The sequence below is a fragment of the Protopterus annectens genome, chromosome 1.part1 (genome assembly GCF_019279795.1).
Source record: "Protopterus annectens isolate FY-2018-M chromosome 1.part1, PAN1.0, whole genome shotgun sequence".
NCBI lineage: Eukaryota > Metazoa > Chordata > Ceratodontiformes > Protopteridae > Protopterus > Protopterus annectens.
Window position 1 is genome coordinate 706,756,741 of NC_056726.1, and position 17,365 is coordinate 706,774,105.

The following is a 17,365-nucleotide window of genomic DNA, read 5'->3' on the forward strand; positions in this document are numbered from 1 at the left end:
GGGTAACTGCATCACGTTTTGGAATGTGCCTATGCATGTAACCCATGGATGTGGCTTATACTCTCACTAGAGTATGCAGATGCAGTGTACCACACATTAGAGATATGCCTCAGAATGCAGTCCGGTGGCATTGCAACAAGCATTGTACTGATGTGACTCCAGTAGGTGACAACTCACAGCAGCTGCGCTGTATCCTGTCAGCATCTTTGTTCCCCACTATGACACAAGTGGCACTACTTCTATTAACATTAATTACATATGTGTTGCTGTTACAGAGAAGTCACTATGTTTCCATGCTAAGTAGCAGTTTATATTACAGGTGAAGGGAATTTCAGACAAAGCACTAATGAATATTCTGTTAAATTAGCTTGATGTATCATTTTTGATTTTTTCATCACTCACTGCATGCCTGGATTTTAACTGAATTCTTAGTGGTAGTTTGTGTTGTATGATTGCAGTGGAATACTACTTAATGATTGCTGCAGCTGACCCACTGCAGTAGTTTATGTCACATATACTGCAATAGTTACCAAACACTGCACATGCATTCAGCATCATCCATCACAGTTGTGGGCATGGGTAAGCTAAGGACATCATTCTGTTTATTTTTTGTTTTGTTTGGATTGCTTGACTGTGTGCTTAATAAAGGATTTTCAACTGGAAACACACTGCCTACCCTGCTTGGATTACTTCTGAATACCTACTAGAGTTAGTTCTGCATAATATTAACAATATTTCAAAATAAGTTTTTATTTTTTGATTTAGAATGTTGTTAAGTTTGCTACTTCTACTACCATTTTTTTTCTGGTATTTAATATATAGTGATTAACCAGACATAGAAAAATTGAAAACTCCTCTACACAGAGAAATGTGTTACACTTTTTTGTTTTGGATCCACTATACCTGTATTTTTGTTTGAGACTGAGGGGATACCACAGAGATCACTTATTTCTTGGTAAGCTAAGGATACGTACATGCCCCCAGTGATCTTTTCTTGTAGTAAACATGTCTTTAATTCAGATTCCTGTAGTGACCTGCAATATCCATGCATTTGCATTTCCATGACAGCATACTGTGTATCTTTTGTCACTGTGGTACATATTCAAAGATGCAGTCATATAACTTTAAAGTACAAATGTCCATCTAATTTGTATTTTCCCATGATGCATAGCTACATACTGCATAATGGCTTTTATCAAACAGCAAATTAGACATGGCTTTTGATAACCAAAATACTGGTTACATTTTATGATGCCCTAATGCCTCATGGCAACATTTTGCAGAGTGTTCCTGCATTGTATATGAGTGTTAATTGTAATTAAGTGAGCTCTCTGGAACTTTCACTATGCATCCAGATGTCTTGCTTGTTCTTACAATGTGGCAGTATAAGTGTGTTCAGTAGCTTGCTTAAGTAATGCTGGTGGGTTCCCTAGATTATAACAGCTTTATACCTTTGCTTTGAGTGTTACTGTGCGATGTGCCATTTTGCACTGCATATCGGCATGTGTATGTTTTGTCCTGTGTTAGTATGCATGTTTTTATGACACCTCTGGATGCCTAACCAGTAATGTCAAATATGCTCCATCACATGCACCATCACAGCCTCCCTTAATCCTTGTCATCTTGTATCTCTGTACTCGGTATGTTCTCAAAGCATGCCAAATGGCCACTGTAATGCCCTTACACAAAGGATATCCTTTTTCTGTCCACAAATACTACAGACCAATTAGCCTAACCAATTTAATTTACAAAACAATGGAAATCTACATATCAGACTTTATAAATACATGTATAGAAAATCTTATTGTTCTGATCCCTCACTAATTTGGCTTTGTCAGGGGTAGGTCATGCCTACTCATCCTAGTGAACATCTTTAAAATTATCACAGAGACTGTTGGTAATAGTCACAGAGTTTACATAGCATACCTCAGTCTGGCTCAAACCTTTGAAATGAATCCCCATATTGTGAGGAGTTAGCAAACTGGCTTTCAGACAGAACACACATAGTTAAACTACTTGGAATCACATTGGATATTAAAAAGTTGTTGAGTTGTGTCCCTCAGTGCTCTTTGGCGGGATACCTCAAACTGTTACCTACTTCTCTGTGACCTACATATCAATAGATCAGAGCTATGGATAACCATATTTGCTGGTGATTAGAAGCTGAATACTGTTTATTTGTCTTCTGATACTATTAAACTACAGCTTGCACTAGAACTTGGAAATAGTTAATGTAAAGAAAGCAGGCTGAAACTAAATGTTAAGAGCTGAAGTATTTGTAAATTTGGAAAACAACATTGTTCCTTGAGCTATAGCAAAGATGGCACCTCTCTATAGACTGATTCACTCATCAGCAATCTTGGTAACTTCATTGACAATTCCCTGTCCTTTGAGTACCATGTTGTTGCAGAAGTCAGAAAATCCTTCTTTTTGGCCCAACTTAAACCTAAAGGCATTTCTTCTAGATTAAAAAAACTTACATTCTCTCTTATTCATCCAGTATCTGTCCAGATATTGAGTACAATGCTAACATTGTCATGTATTTGTCTAAACACATCACACAACTCAAAAAACTCAGAGGATCCTAACTAAAAGGATAGCAAGCTTGAATACCCTTAACTAACAAAGCAGGCATGAAACCCCCAATCTTACAGAGTCCTCCGTAATAATTAAAGCTTAGCCTTTTGGGTCACCTTTTTGATCTCATATATCTTCACAAACCTAACAGTGCAATGAACATTCAAACTAAGGATTTAAATTTTCAACAACAAATAAATAAATAAAAATTATACCACACAAGCAACAGTGTAGAGTTAACAAGGCAACTATAAATAATTGAAAGCAGTAATGCCAGCAGTCTATTAAATTAATTTCACCAAAATATCCTTCAAAAATGTTATTAACACATGAAACCACTTAAAATCATATGATTAAGTGCTTCCATCCATAAGCTGGACTTCCTCAGAATCCAGTCGACACAATCACTCTTCCCTTTTTATATGGTTGTATGCTAATACTCCAAGGTGCTAATAAGAAATCATTAAAAAATGACTACATGACAATTATTGCTCCTTTAAAAGTATAAACAAAATGGCAAATAAAGCTAAATGCATGCCATAACCCTGAGATTAATGAAGCTGTATCTATATACCCATTGTTGTTAATGGGCCAATAGATTTTCATTTTAAGGTGACGGATAGGCTTACATGAATTCAATTTATTATGACATTTTACATCTGTATTTTATACTTATTTATGGTTTTTAATACTTTGTATGTTTTTTATTTTGTTCATACTTCTGTGTTAATAAAAATTTTGTAGGAAACATTGGTGGAATTCATTTAATAAACTGCTGGTGTTACGGTTTCAAATTAAAAACTATACCAGTGTGATACAATAATCTGCCAATGCATACTCCATCTCTGAAACAAGCTGCCTATTCATATTAAACGAGTGAATTCCTCACCACTTTTAATGTGAATCTTAATAACTGGATGGCTAACCACAGCATTTCCATGGGCCTATTTGTGTTGCCCTCCTGGACTTAGGAGGTTCCATATGAAGTTACAGCTAAAAAGGCATTAATGGTCATTAGACTTACCTGTCTTGTAGATCTTATGATCCTAAATAATAAGCTAAGAAGGGTTTACACGTTTTATGTGTATACTGTCTAACTAATCACTAATATCTTACATTTTTATGTGTATATTTTCCCTGGCCATTAATAAAACAAATGTTTATTTTTTTTTCTCTTCTTTTCAACAAATTAAATAAGTAAAACAAAGACCTGGTCTCTTAGCTCAGAATTGCAGAAATTCTTTTGTCATATTTATTGCTAGAAAAGAATACCATTTGGAGAATGGACCAAACTCTATTCTGTGCTGGCTAGTTATAGAGGAATGTCATAGCTAACCAAACCTCTAAAAATGTTGAAGCTCTGTGCATTGACAGTAAATGCATATGTGAAAAATGTCCTGAGATTTATGCTCCAACTTTCACTGCTCATCAGACTTTCCTGTGGTAAGTTTGTTTGGAAAGGCAAAATGTGGTATTTTCATAGCTTTCAGAATAGCTTCATCTGAAATTGATAGATGAACTTTTTTTAATAAATAAACTGTCTTCCTTCAAAATTGACTAGATAAGTACACTACAGTATTCAGTTTGTCTGCTTTTTGTGATATACTTTTCTAGGCAATTGACTCTTTAGATGCTTATATAAGGATTCATTAAGTTTGCTTAAGGGCTCATTTATCTGATACAGTGTCAATAATAATTTTAGAGATGTCAGTAAGTGTGAAGTTGTAAAAGCTATCTTTAAAAATAAGGTTAGGGTCAGCCATCTATCTAGTGTTATGGTAGAAAGGGGCCTATTAGTTATTGTACATCAATTATTATATTCTTTCGGAGAAATGTATTATCATAAAAATGTGTCATAGAAATATGAGGCTATTTTCTGTTCCTTCAGGATCTAGGAAATTTAATATATGGTCACAAAAGTAAGGCAAGGTGTAGAATTTCAAAAAGTTTTACACTGAGCTAGTATTCAGAAGTTAAAGGGGCAATGTAGCAAACAATATTCATGTGTGACATGCAGAAGAGTAATAATATTATTCGCATGGAAGATGTTATCCAATCAAGAATGTATTGTAGGTTGGCTTTGCTTACATTATGATTATATGTCCACATGCCCAAGTTTGTGTGCCACGATTTTTGAAATAATTCAAATGCAATTTAACAAACAGTGCTCATGTATAACATATAACATCAGCAAGAGATTTTTACTCAGGTCATTAATTCAGTGCATGATGGCTTTGCTTACATCATGGCTATAAGCACACATGTACACACAAACACACACACACACACACACACACACACACACACACACACACACACACACACACACACACACACACACACACACACACACACACACACACACACACACACACACACGAAAACATGTTCTATCTCACACCATAGCTATTCACTTTTCTACACAATCAGGCAGATATGCCACTACTTGTATATGGAACTGGTGTGTGGTACACTTTTGTGGGCAGGTGTGGACAACAAACAGCTTTCTATGCTAAGACTGAAAGATAGCTATGGCTAATACACATACATGGAAAAATATGCATCGGCACCCAAAAGAGGTGTCCTCAAGAAGCATTACAATAAACATTTTCTATCTACATTAAACAACTTCCAGAGGAAACCTCATAGCTATAGGCAGTATTAGAGCACACAGATTGAATCTTCATGAAAAAGTGTTCTTTAACTTCAGCAAGTCAGGAGCACTATAGTCATGTTCATATAAAACACAGACTTTGTACATGATATGGCCCAGTGGATGTGATATAATTGATAAGTGGATGTACCTAGTCAGTGGAGATATACATTTGCTTGAGATTTGAGTTAAATAACTTTTATGCTGTTATCTTACTGTGGTATCCCCTGTATACTAAATATATATAAAAATGGAGTCCTCATTCACTGTGTTATTTGGATCTCTTTCTGCCTCTTTAACTCAAGTTGTTCATTTTAAAGTAAAGATGGTGCAATTCATACATCCAGTTGGATCTCCTACAGCTGGATACAGAGGTGCAGTAGAGACATGCTTAGCATTTTCCTTTATTTTTTTTTATAACTGTTATCGATTTAATGTCTTTACAATATATACTCAGAAAAGAAGTAATTCAATATCACATATTGCTATACAATATTAGGAATACACTGAATCATCAAGGCAACTTCATTTGGGTCTACCTGATAACACTGACACGCCAAAACACTGACAACGAAATAACCAACACGAAAAAAATGACAAAAAAGAAAGTTCAAAAACACGAAACTTCACATGCCCGACAAACCAAAATCCCGACAATCAACAAAACAAATACCTTTCCCGAAAAACACACACACAACACAAGCATACCAAAAACCTTACAAACCTACACTAAACCTTACATACACAACTATCTATGCACTTACCTTAACCCAAACCTTAACCTTAAGGTCCATCAATATCGCACACTTACCTTACCCGCACCCTAACCCTAACTCACTTAATCTGCCCCTAACCCTCAAGTCTGTCACCATTGTACACTTACCTTACCTGCACCCTAACCCTAACTCACTTAACCTGGCTCTAAACCTAAAGTCCGTCACTATCGCACACTTATCTGACCCACACCCTACCCTAACATCCGTCACTATCACACACTTACCTTACCCACACCCTGACCCTAACATCCGTCCCTATCTCACACTTACCTTAACATGCCGGTGTTCTCAGCATCAGGATTCTCAACTGTCAGTCTTCTCCGTTGTCGATCTTCTGATGTCAGTGTTCTCATCGTCGGCGTTGTGCATTGTCGGCGTTTTCAGGTAGATCACTTCATTTAGACCTGGGGGAAAGTTAACAGCCAGTCTCAATTGCCACTGCATCTCTTTCTTCATCAAAACTTTTCCCCAGGTCTAAATGAAGTAATCGCTATATCTCCTGTGTTACAGGAAAAAGCTGAGAAATGTTAGAAAATAATTTTTTTGAAAAAAGTGTCATGCGTGTCTATTTATTTTATACTATTTACCTTGTGAATTTTTAAGTGTGCAAGACAATGCATTTTATTCTTTTATGTTTATTTTTCAATGGGAATTTTTTATGTCATTAATATTAATTGAAAAGTGGGTAGGGTTTTTGTTGTTAACCAGTCAAATTATTTGGTAAGATATTTATTTATTTTATTTTATTTTAGTTTAGTTTACATTTGTTAACTGGGGGTGTCTGACTAAGCTGAAAAGGCCCTATTTCAGCAGAGGCCCGGGGAGGAAAGCTCCACACAGAAAAATTACAGATATATTTAGATATTTAGACATGGTCAATATACACAAAATTACAATAGACATGTTTTTACACTGGTATGCATCACATCAACAGTTGCAGTGGAGAGAACAAACAAGAAAATATTAATTTAAAAATAAAGATAATTAATAGATTTGTGGTGTACAGCTGAAATTTGGAATGTAGGTAGAATACATACATAGTACACAGTTACAGTACATACATTGTACATTAACCAGTGTTTGTGAGTAAGGGTGAAAAGTATTATCAGGTACTCTAGGTTTAGTATGTGTACCTTATCCACTTTCACTAGCCTTGGGAGCAGTCATGGCACTGTCAACTTTGCTTGAGATGTTGCCTAATGAGGTTTTTAAGGGAAGCTTTGGATGATGTGTTTTGTGTGTTAGTGGGGAGAAAGTTGCATTTTTTAGCCACTGAACTACTCTATAGTGTGTCTCCAAAGGCATTGTAGCTGTTGATGACTTCTAGTAGTAGTTTGCTTGATGATATAAGAGGCCTTTTGGCTTAGTGATGTTGTACTAGGTTTTTGAGGGCAGGACACTTATTGGGGAGGTAATAGATAGAATAACAGAGGCAGAGCTGATTGTAGGTTAGGAGGTTGGGCAGTTCAATCCAGTGGAGCTGTCTCAAAGCAGTACAGTGATGATTTCTATATGAGCAATTTGCAGCAAAGTGGGCAATTCTGTTATAGCAGGTTTCCATTTTGCTTAGTTCAGTTTTGTTGAGATTAGTCAGAATGGGAGATGCATAGAGTAGGGTGGATAGAAGTTGGGAGCAAGCAATGGCTGATCGTGTTGTGTTGGTAAGAAATGGTTTGATATGGTAGAGTGATCCCAGTTTGGCATGTACTTTTTAATAGCTAAGTTGAGATGACTATCAAATTTTAGGTGGGAGTCTATGGTTATTCCCAATAGCTTAGTCTGTGCCACTGGAGCGATTGGAGTAGCATTTGTGGAGCAGATAGTGAATTGACTGTTATCAGTGTTTTTGTTAGAACTGGTTGTAATCATAAACTGAGTTTTCTTTGGATTGAGGATAAGTTGGGCTTTGATAAGGTAGTTTTCAATGTCAGAAAATGTTACTTGAGTTGTTTGCAGGAGGGTGGAAATATTTTGTGTAGCACATTTTAAGGTAATATCGTCTGCATACTGAATGATAGATGCATGCTGTGTGGAGGGATGGAGGTCATTTGTGAAGACTGTGAATAGTAGTGGTCCTAAGATAAAACCCTGTGGGACTCCTATAGTTATAGGCAGCTGAGGAGAGAGATAATTTTCCCATTTCACAGCTTGGTACCTGTCAGTTAAGTAGCTTTGGAACCAGGTAAAAGTGGAATTTGATAGGTGATATTGGTTTAGTTTGTGTAGCAGGATATGGTGTGAGACTGTGTCAAATGCTTTGGACATATCCAAAACAGAGTTGACACCTGCAGGCCTTCATTTTTGAGATGGTTTACTGTGTCTGTGAAGCATAGGAGGGCTGTAGTGGTACTATGAGCAGGTCTGAAACCATGTTAAGTAGGTGACAGGATGTTGCTGTCTTGGAGATATTTTAGCACCTGGGTATGGATGCATTTTTCTAGGAGTTTGGTCAGGGGGGAGAGTATAGCAATGCGTCTGTAGTTATTAAGTTCTGAGGAGGTCCCACCTTTATGTATGGGTGTAACATAGAATATTTTCCAGAGTTTGGGCACATAGTTTTCAACAATTGATCTGTTTTTGAGAGTGGAGATTTGGATAGCAATAGCATCTGCTGTGAGTTTCAAGTAATAGCTGGGGAGTAGGTCGGCTGCTGTTGATGAGGTTTTCAGTTTGGAAAGCATACTTTTGATTAAAGTGTTGGGAACTGTTTTGAGGGTAAAGCTTGTATTAGTGTTATTTGTGTTGGGGGGATAGTGAGGTTGGAACTGTTCTGTGATACTATGGATAGACTTGAGTTCACAAAGTGGGAGTTGAATTGTGTTTCGATGGGAACTTTTGTGTCAGGGGTGGTTGGTCTGGGGGTAGCCTTTTGGGTGGGTTATAGTAGCTGGTTTACATTTTTCCAAAATTTTTGGGGGTTGTGTTAGTATTTAGTTTGTAATGTCATGTAGTAGGATTTTTTGTCCAGACTAATGCATTTTTTTGCACGGTTGCGCAGTTCTTGGTACTTAGGCTTTTTGTTTCTTTGTTTTTTTTATAGTAAAGCCAGGCAATGTCTCACGACTTGAGGATTTGTTTGGTTTCTTTACTGAGCCAGGGGTTTGTAGAGGATCTAACCTTGATTTTGTGCAATGGAGTGACAGTGTCTAGGTGTTGTAGAAATGTTTTGTTGAAATATGCTGCAGCCTGGTCAAGTGGGAGGGTTTTTAGGGGGGGTCCAGTCACAGTTACAGAGTAAAGTACTGAGGACCTCAGGAGCGAAATTGTTTGTATTTCTAGTGGATTTATAGTTAGTGGTTTTGCATATGCTTGTTCTACTACGTGTAAGATATATTATGTTGTGGTCACTTAAAGTGTCTGGGAGACTGCCTGTGTGGGGGTACAATGTGGGATTGTTAGTTAGGACCCAGTCAAGGATGGATTCCCTTTCAGATTTTTATCACATCTAGTTGGGATTTGGGCTAGCTGCTAGTAGCCATGGAGCTATATTAGATTACTTGTTGGTTCTGATATACAGGTGAACCAATCTAGGTTGAAATCCCCCAGAATAAGGGTTTCTTGTGAGTATGTGGAAGAACACCAGGATAAGAAGTCTTCAAGGCTAGCCAGTGTATTACCAGGTGGAATATAGATCATAATTATGGTGATGACCTTTTCAGGGTGAAGTTGAATTGTGACCTAAGTATGTCCCAATTATTGAGGGAGGGGAAGGAGTTTGGCATTTGATGTAAAGTTAAGTTGGACTTATACAGTAAGGCAGTTCCACCCCCTTCATGAAGTGGTCTATCTTGTCTAATGATATTGTAGGCAGTAGGGAGAACTTCTGAGTTAGTTGTGTTTTTATTTAGCCAGGTTTCTGTTAAAGCAGCTATGTCTGGTAATTTAAGCAGGATCATTAGGTGTAGCTATGTATTCTGATGAAGTCTCACTTTTGTGGAGACAAAAGCACTTAATACTTGTGTTCTTCTTTAAAATTATTTCCATCCAGTATCCTGTTCCAGTACATTTTATCAGATTTGACCCTGTGTCAGTGTCCTAGTATACGTGGAAAAATTCTGTGTACAGTAGTGTAGACAGACAAAAGGGGTGTAATACTGTAGCTATATAGACATAAATCTCCTAAAAATGTAATACCATGTACATACATATATGAGCAAAACTATTATCCTGTATGTCAGAAAGAGTAAAGGACATAAGTTAAATTAATTTATTTTTAATAATCTCAGCATGTTTGCACTGCACGTCGCAGTACACAAACATGCTTTATAGAAAAAAATAAAAAAAAATTGAAAAAAAAATGTAATATTATGTGACAGAAATGTATTACAGGGCAGTGCATGGAGTCCCGACAATGGTGCACTGCTGCTGTTGCTAAAGTGATAGGGCTATGAAGTTTGTAGTTTCCAGGCTGTGAGCATGGATATGCATGTAAATGAGGTGGAGTTTCTGAACAGAAAGGAGTAATCGTGTCCGCATATCCCCATTGTGTAGGCTCTTAGACCCATGTTAATGTTTACACAGGATGTAGCTGACATCGGGGGGGTATCCACTGACTTCTAGGCTATTAAGCTTCAGTGCGTATGTTTGCATGGCACACCTCTGTTCTAAAGAGAATGAATTGACTTACTTTATTGAATGATATCGATATCTGTGTAGGTGTAAAAGAGAGTGGTGGTGGTGTAGTTTTGATAAGTGTGTGTGTAAAACAGGATATTACACTTACTGCATTCACCTTCCTATATATATTGTTATTTCATTGTCATAATAAAATAAACTTTAACAACTAAGAATGCCATTGAAGACATGTTTATCGGAATTAGAATAAATATATATATACAACTTATGTATAACTCTTATATCCTAAATTTCCTTGTTTTTTTGCCTTTGAAATTGGCATAAGATCCATAAAAACCAATGCTCCTTTAAGTGATGGGGAGAGGATCTCCTACTTATCCATTCCTACTTGTTTTAGACTGCATACAAAAAATATTTGGTAAAACAAAAAAAAATCTTTTCATGGATGGATGTTTCTAAATAGAGTCAATCAACTGGGTTCAACCTATATATAATTTTTTAACCATCCTTGTAAAGTGACAATAATTATTTTACCTTTGAAGGGAACTTACCTTCAAAAATTGGTGTTGCCCCATGGGTTCTCCATGGGGGGCATGGGTTGCAAACATGGTAATGGCATTGGGGAAACCTGTTTCGTTATCAACAATTGGGTGTTTTTTGACCAGTTCATATTTTTTATACCCAATGATATTTTGGGTATTTTTCATTCTGTTGGATGGCTTACCCAGTAGTGAGAGAGTGAGTTTATTTTCCAATTTTCCACAGTTCACCAACTTTCTGAAGTTCACACACATTTCCAACGTGGATGTTCTTTGCCCATCTTTCTTTCTTTTGTCTAAAGATTATTCAAAATTTTAGCTTCTATCTTTACATACTGCAACTCATTGCTAAATCCTCTGGGTGGTTCTGATTCACTTAGATTAGAAGAACTTGAGCTTATATGGCCATTATGTGTTGAATGCGTATAACCCCGTTTGAATTTATTTTTAAAAACCACAAAAACCAAACTCAGCAAAAGAAAAGGATAAGCGGAGTAAGGCGGGCTATGAACTGAAATAGTTAATAAAAGGGAGCTGTTGTTTAAAAGAAGCCAAATGCGTTTTTTCAAACCAAAGTAGTGGTCTGAAGAAGGGAAGCCTTCCCCACCTTCTTCAGACTTGTATTGGTTTGGTCACACGGAAGGGGTGGGAAATTTTTTGACTACTGGCATGGCATTTGGTTCTTAATTCATAAATTCTGCCCTTTCAGTATCAATTCATTTGTTATATTTATTATTTTTTATTAATATCTTATATATATATTCTTCATATATATTTTATTTTATATATCTTTATTTTTTTTTTATCATTTTATTTTTTAATTTTTTTATTTTAGTTATTTTTGAATTTAGTGGAGTCTTTGTTTAGTGCTTTATCCTTTAAAAAGGTTTTTTACAACTAATAAATGCACCTCATTTTATGTGTCAAACGAAAAGCGCTAAAATATTTAAATTTAATCTCCTCTCTCTGGTGGTCTGAAGGAAGTCTCTCAGTTTTGTTTATGGCACACCTCTTTGCTGAGTATGTCTGAAAACCAGATGCATGCAAGTAGAAGTTTTTACTTGTTTAAGCTATGCTGTGTGCTGCAGCACTGTGTGTGACATTGCACACTGAAATAGAAGTATTAAATGATGTAATTATATTGTAGGCAGGTGAAATGCATCATAGTTAGCCAATCACACATTCTGCACCTACAGCAGAGCTGTATAAAGTATGCATACACCATACATTCTGATTTTTCCCCAATACTTTGCACCATTAGAGTACAAACTTGGGAATTTTAACTGAGATAATGCTAGGGGCAGCTGCAGGTCTGCTACATCTGTATATGCTAGATAGTGAAGTCAGTGCTGCTGGTGCTGCTGACAATAGGCCTAGACACAGAAGGAGAAGAGTGTTCAGGCCCAGGCTAACCTTCCAGGAGATACATGAGCTGGAGATTATAGAATGCTACAGGTTGGGCAGAGACATGCTACAGGAACTCACTGAGCTCTGCCGCCCTTAACTCAGACCTAGAGTGAACAGAGGGGAACCCATCCCAGTGGAAACAAAGGTATGTGTAGCTCTTAGGATACTAGCTACAGTTACTTTCCAAAGACCAACTGGGGACATGATGGAGGTCTCACAGGCATTTGCATCCAGGGTACTACACCAATTCCTGAATGCCATGCTACCAGATGCCAGTGAGCACATTTCTTATCCACTCACTGCTGAGGTGAGGGCCTGCAATATGCAACACTTATACAATGTAGTACTCTACCCTGAAGTACTGGGTGCCATAGATTGAACTCATGTACACATCAAGGCACCACCTGGTGAGGAGGGTAGAATCTACATCAACTGCAAGGGCTACCACTCCATCAACTGACAGGTCACGTGCAATGATCCGGGGATTATTCTGAATGTGTGTGCTGGCAGCCCTGGCAGTTATCATGACACCCATATCTGGCATGCATCACAACTCTACCAGATGTTTGCTAGGGAGGGCATCCCTCATGGCCATTTACTGGGGGATGTTTGCTACACCCTGGAACCGTGGATGATGACACACATCTGAAATGCATACACACTCCCAGAAGAATGCCATAATGAGGCACACGCACAAACTAGGAACATCATAAACCATGTGCTTGGGCTTCTGAAGTCACGGTGCTGTTGCCTAGATATATCTGGTGGAGCCCTGCAGTACTCTCTGGCCACATGTGTACATATGTTCACAGTATGTGCTATGCTACACAACATCATCTTATTGAAACAGCTGTAGCAGAATCAGCAAAGGGAAGGAATACACAGCTCCCCACCAGTGCCTACATCACCACAGCCACAGTAGCAGAACACACAGGAGGAACCCCCTGCTGATGTCCCTGTAGGCAGATGTAGGCATGTTCAGTATGCCCTGGCTTTGGCTAAGAGACAATGCATAGCATATTCACTGACAACCTAGGGACTAGGGGCTAACACATTTCTCCTACTCACATACATATATTAAAATTGATGCCAGGCAACCCACACAGCATGTACCTATCCATGCATTTGCTGTGCACTGCTTGCATCAGACAGAGTCAGCCCTAACATACAGTTCTGTCAACTGCTGCAGTCACAAGTTAAGTCTCTAACCTACACAGTACTTGAAAGGATTACTATGAAATGGTATTGTATGTATGAATTTGCTGCATTAATACAAGTAAATACAGTGGGCTATTTGGACAGAAGTAACATCCACATGGAACTACAGATACCCAGTCCACTAGTATGTGTTCCTCAATATTCACTAAGCCTCATGGATGGAATATTCACTACATCAGTCAAGGGAGATGTTAAACAGTGGGGTCACATGTTATTTGGACTTCTGTGTATCCAAGCAGAACATGCAGTGTTGTTCCCCACCTCCAATATAGCATTGTTCCCATATAACTGCTTTAGCAGTAACTCATCAGTGGTATATCAGCAGGCCAGGCAATCTCAGGCCAGTAACATAGAAATTGATCATGCATTTGTAGGTCTCACTTAATAAAGGAATAATAATGTACATATGTATGCTATTGATTGTGTCATGAATAAGTTGGTATGGGGGATGGTGTTGATGGTTCTAATCTGGAAGTATCCACATCTTTTGGATGTGAGGTATTATATATATTTTTTTACAGACTGTTAGTCTGTGTGTGGTGTTATAATATTACTCTCTGTCAGATATTAATTACATCAGACAGCTGGAGAATGCCATGGATATTTTGAGTGAAGTACAGTACAGCAGAAACAGGGACAGATGCCATTGTCTGTAACACACAAAATCCTGGACTGGAGTGCAGGTAGGTGTGGGCTGTAGTCACTTTAGAAGTACTGACAATCACGCTGGGCATGCTCATACACTTAGTTAAACTGAGCATAATTCTGTTGTCCCTTGATCAAAATGACCGGTTATGTATAGATATGTGTATACATACATACATATATGTATACTTATCCGTCTGTCACTATCTGTCTCTCACATTGATAGTATATATATATATATATATATATACACATATATAGATATGTGTGTGTGTGTGTATGTGCATTTACAAATACATATCTATATATATATATATATATATATATATATATATATATATATATATGTATATATATATATATATATATATACATATATATATATATATATATATACATACATTTCAGTCTCTCCCCATATATCTACATAACACATATACATATCATACACACACAGCTACATTTATATATATATCCCTGTTACATATAAATATGTGTTGATGTCTGTATTGTCCTACATACCCTAATAATGGTGAGCAAAGCTGCACTATCACACATCTTTAATCTTGCTCAAAGGATCTAAAGTAAGGGCTCAGCAGTACATAATGCACTTACCTACAGACCCCTGTGCCTGCTGAATGTCACCACACATACAGCAATGTGTGAACAAGTGGTGTAATGTATAATGTTGTCTCCACATGCATGGACAGGGCACATTGTTCCTGCCCACAAGCTTGCCCTTCAAAGTGCAGACAGCCACATATCGCCATAGTGGTAAATGTAGATACATAGCTAGGATACATAAAATGTATCTGACTGCTAGGATACTAGATGCAGATAAAAGTATGAAGCAATATCCCTTTGCAGGCCATAGATACTGTTGAACACAAGCCTAGTTTGTGTAATCCACAAGTAGTTTGCTGGCATTCATATATATATATAAAACAGACATCAGCCATAGCGTGTGTGATAAGTACTGTGAGCTACAGTGTGTAAGACTAGACAGGTAGGGGATCTAATTTCACTCCTGGCCACTTGGTGTGTGTGTGTTTATCTATCTGCAAAACAATTGAAAATCTCTCATTGGTTATTAAACTGCAATTATTATGCACTTTTTGGCCTTGAAAGTTGTTGCTGGCTTCCAAACTTCCTTCTTCTACAAGGCCTGATGATGTCATCTCCCTTAAGACTACCAGCTGCTATTGTAATATCAGACTTAAGCTGTTGTGCATGCAATAAGCACTGTGATCTCTAGTGTGTAAGACTAGATAGGTAGGGGTTTTAATCTGACTCGCAACTTGTGTGTGTGTGTGTGTGTGTGTGTGTGTGTGTGTGTGTGTGTGTGTGTGTGTGTGTGTGTGTATCTGCAAAACAACTGAGAATCATTCACTGGCTATCAAACTGCAATGATTGTGTACTTTTTGGCCCTGTAAGTTGCTGCTGGCCTCCAAACTACCTTCTTCTACAAGGCCTGATAATGTGATCTACCTTAAGATTACAAGCTATCATTGCAATAACAGACTTAAGCCGTAGCACATGTGGTAATTACTGTGATTGATAGTGTGCAAGACTAGAAAGGTATGGGCTCTAATCTCATTCCTGGCCACTTGGTGTATGTCTGTTGGTGTAAATGTTATCACCTCACTAAGTTAGAAAGATGTAGGGTTTTGCAGCATTTTATTTGCAGCAGGTGATGTGGACCTGTAAACACCTGAACACAACTAGGGCTGCTGATGTCAAGCATAATATGTCCTAAAGAGATAATAATAGCAGACATGAGGTGTGCTGTGTGCATCAAGTACTGTGATCTGTAGTGTGCACCATTAGATAGGTAAGTGATCTGATCTACATACAGCTAACCTGCACTATGTGTGTGGCCTGCCTTGTCCTTTTAGCAGTAATTTGAAGTGGTGCTATCCTCACAGTAGCCAGGTTTGTGTGTGTGTGGCTGTTAGAGCATTTTATATCAGCTTATGGAACCATAGGATGTTTAAACTTCCCTAGCATAATGGCTATACAGCCCTTGCAATCCTAGACAACTTTATACCCTTACTTACATGATCAGCACTTATTGCCCCAGTCCAAGAGGGACACAGGCAGAAGACCTGGGTGAAATGATAGTCATCAAGCCAATCATACAGATGACATGTGATGAGGTGCACTGAGTTGTTCTGTTTGCCAATAGGCAGGGTTCTGTTTCAAAGCTGTGTTAAAGTCTGCTAGACAGCTCTCTCCCACTAGCATGTATTACTAACATCACATACTAGGTTAATGTCCTTAGAGTGATTAATCCATGTATCATGCCACCTACAGATATGTAGCATTCACAATCAAGCAGAGTCACACATTGCACCATATGCAAGGCAGAGATCACCTCTAAGTAGTCTATATGCTACAGACTACAATGACACTGATTTCAGATGATTGCCATTGAACAGATACTGAAGACATGACGTTCCCTTGAGAGGGACCATAAAGTTGTGTGAAATTGCCAATAATGCTTGAAGAGTTACATTACCAAATGGCCATTGCACTCAGATATTGGCATGCTGAGGGAAGAGTATATGAAGGTTATGAGTATGCCAATTGTCGGTGACTGTGTCCTGAGTTATGACATATGATTCCAGTCATACCTCTGGGGAGACACGGTGATCTCAGGGACATTAGGTGTAAACGTGTGCAGCCAGGCCTGTGTGTGAAGTTGTATCACCCCTGAGTATGTACAACACATGTTGTGACTGATGTGCTACTTAGGTGCATAGGTGTTAGTGATGGAAATGATACTACATATATTTTTGCATGGAGTTTATGGCCATTAGTATGTCAACAGGAATTTGTTCATCAATAGCCTCTTGTAGGATATAGACATAACTCACAGACTCTATGAGTGCTCACAGTTTGCTGGCATCAGCCAACATTGTTAGTCACAGACATTCAGTATTCACTTGTATCATGGTTAAATGGATTCCAAGCAG